Source organism: Solanum pennellii, chromosome 2 (genome assembly GCF_001406875.1).
Source record: "Solanum pennellii chromosome 2, SPENNV200".
In the NCBI taxonomy this organism is placed as follows: domain Eukaryota; kingdom Viridiplantae; phylum Streptophyta; class Magnoliopsida; order Solanales; family Solanaceae; genus Solanum; species Solanum pennellii.
Genome location: NC_028638.1, coordinates 9699627 through 9703010, shown reverse-complemented (window position 1 = coordinate 9703010; position 3384 = coordinate 9699627).

Genomic DNA, 3384 nt, shown 5'->3' with positions numbered 1-3384 from the left:
CGGATTTCAGGGTGAGCTAATGCTTCTAGCTTGGACTGGATCTTCTTCCTCATGTCTTGATGCCTTGAAGTTCCGGCATGGACTAGCTTTTGTTTATTTTAGCTTCTTAGAATACTCTTAGTTTAGTAATTTGATCATAGATGTTCTTGTGGTGATGACTTCCAGATTTTGGGGAATAATAGATGTTGAATTTTAGAAGTTATTGAATTGGTTTTTATTAATGAGTTTAAGTCTTCAGCATTACTTTCTGTTGATATTATATTGAAATGTTAGGGTTAGATTGGTTGGTTCGCTCACATAGGAGGGTAAGTGTGGGTGCCAGTCGCGGCTCGGTTTTGGGTCGTGACAAATAAAGTTTAATTAACCTCTAGCCAATTTATTATTTCAAATTATGTGGCTTAATTTGTGGATTCAGTTGTTTAAATTAATTTAAAACTAGTTAGAGTTAATGTGGTTTAGTTCTTAAAAGAAATTCAAATAAATTTTAATTAACCTCTACTTTGATTCATTTTTTGAAATAATGTGGTTTAGCTGGTGGATTTAGTTGTTCGATTTATTTAAAAGCTAGTTACAGTTAATTATTTTAGTTTTTAAAATATGTTCAAATAAATATAATTAAATCCTAATTTGATTTATTATTTGAAATAATATGGTTTCGTCGATAGATTCAGTTGTTGGAGTTAATATAAAACTAGTTTATCATTAATGTGATTTAGTTGTTGAAATAACTCGTAGCTAGATTTATTATTTCAAATAATGTGGTTTAAATGCTTGATTTAGTTCAAAAGTAGTTAGTGTTAATGTAGTTTTGTTATTGAAATAAGTTCAAACATAGTTTAATTAACCCCTACTTTGAATTATTATTCGAAATAATGTGGTTTAGTTTGTAGATTTAGTTCTGCAATTATTTTAAAGCTAGTTTAGAGTTGACGTGGTCTAGCTTTTAGAATATGTAAAATTATAATTAATATTATATTACTTTTTTAATCTTTAAAATTTCATTATCGTTTGTGTATATGGAACATGGATGTAGTTTATTGCATAATAAAAACAAATTTGGTCGAGTGGGTATGATTCCAGAATTTGCATAAGGTGTTGCTTGTTTCACTAAACATGCAAAGACACTTGATTCTTTTTGACTTCATGGTTAATTGGGTGTCCTTGTATTAATTGTGAACGCATGATAGATAAAATAACAAAGAATGTTGTTATGAATCTTATGATGCATGAGTTTCCATTAGTGTACATAGTTTTGACTAGTCATGGTGAGGTTGAAAGTGAAAATATGTTTTATGAAAAAGGCAAGTCAGAAGAAGAAGTCTTGATTTTCTTGTTGAATATTCGCATGATTCGATGGAATGGATAGATAGGAAGTGTCTATAATTTAGAATACTATATCTTCTCACAATGTCAAGGTGCTTCAGTAGTCAAAAGAGTTAGGAAGAGTGACAAGCAGATTGTAACAACGAAGGAGCTATAAAATAAGAGATATGTGATGCTTCATGCTCCACTACATTGCCTTTTTGATTAAAAAAGTATTATTTCTTGATGTCATAATAATGCAAGTCAAGGTCTAAAGGATGATCCTGATAAGGAGAGTGACAATAATAATGAGCGTAATGAGTCTTGTAAGGAGAGTGAGGGTGATAAGATATTGTTGTATCTATTCAATATTTCAAACGTTTTATGTATAGTTTCTACATATGTATAACATTATTTGATCGTATTTTTTTAAAATTCAAATTAGATGAAGTTTATTTTGAAGTAGTTTGATGTAAATAATCAAAAATATCTTATTGGCAGCTCATTGAGATGCTTTTGTTGAAATATGTAGGTGGGCAAAAAAATGCATCAATGTCCTACCAGTATTTAATATTTTGAGGTTAGTTTTTTAAGTGTTTTTTTAGTAGTAGGCATTAGACTTGTTGGTTGGAGCTAATAGACCTTAGTTTTGCTCCGACGTTGATTCAGATTTTTAGCTCCATAAAGACTGAAGTAGAAGACTTGTGTCTAAATGAATGAGCCTTAGGTAGGTGAAGAATCAACTCCTATGAACATTTATCCTTAGCTCCGGCTTTCTACGGCCCGTTAATTCACGATTTAGATAAGTTTGTTTATTCTTTGTCCAATATTGGGCCTTTGACTCATTTTTGCAGCAAATCTACTCTTGTGACTTCCTATATCAGGAATGCATCTTTTCATATGTATTATATTGCCTCTACATTTTTCTCCTATTATCTCAATCAAATTTCTTATTCTTGTTTAGTTTCTGCACCTATACACATTACATGACGTTCTGGATTTGCTTACCTACTAGGGAATTATAGTAGGTTTCACCATTACTTGAGAGATCGTGTGATGACAAAAGTATAACAAAACAAAATTTGATAGTTAATGTTTTTAGCTCCAAATAATTTACAAGGAAGCCAAACTTTCCACAAACTTCTTGTCCAACGGAATTCTCAAGGAAGTTAAATGTCTTTCAAACAACATGGATAAATCATTAATAGAAAAATTTGAGTAAATATAAACTCATTCACTTTTTTTCTGCACATCTTTTATGAAAAAAAAACATTCATTTTCCTCCACATGATATTCTCATTTCATTTCAAAAATTATTATATAATTTAGGTAGCAATAGTGATTCCTAAGGTCAATAATTGAGCACATTGTAGGAATATTCATGACATTTGTCAATGTCATTATTCTCTATCTTTCTCAAACTAATACACCAAGAAATCCATCTCAAAACGAACACATAAACATATAGACAATTAAAAATATCAAATATCTTCATATGAATCCCATAGTATTGTGATGGGACGGGTGTAACATCCAATTTCTCATCATCCACGAATAATAAACTAATGAATGACTTATTGAATTTACTACCACCATTTTCCTCAACCAATCTAGTTTCTATCAAGAATTGTGCCGATCTAATAAAATTAGGTTTTGGTCAAATAAGTAATAACCATCAAGAATAGTCCATTATTTTTCAATGAGTCATTCTTCATGGAGTATATTCAAACAATGTAATGGCTAATATTTGCATAAATCATAAATATATTAATTATCTTCAAATCATCACTAACAGAATCATAAACAAAATCACATTTCTTTGAACCATATTATTTAACACGTCTCAACACTTAACGGTTATAATTTTTAATGATTTTATATTTTTTAATAGTTCAAATCCATATAAATATTTTGAAGCTATATATCATACATAATTATCCTTTACAATAACTCACCAATAAATATGAAAATTTTGTGACCTTAAAAAGTTTGGTAATTGGAGAGAAGTAACATAAGAAAGGACAATGCATTCATTGAAATGAGGTTTAATGCTAACATTATATATATATATATATATATATA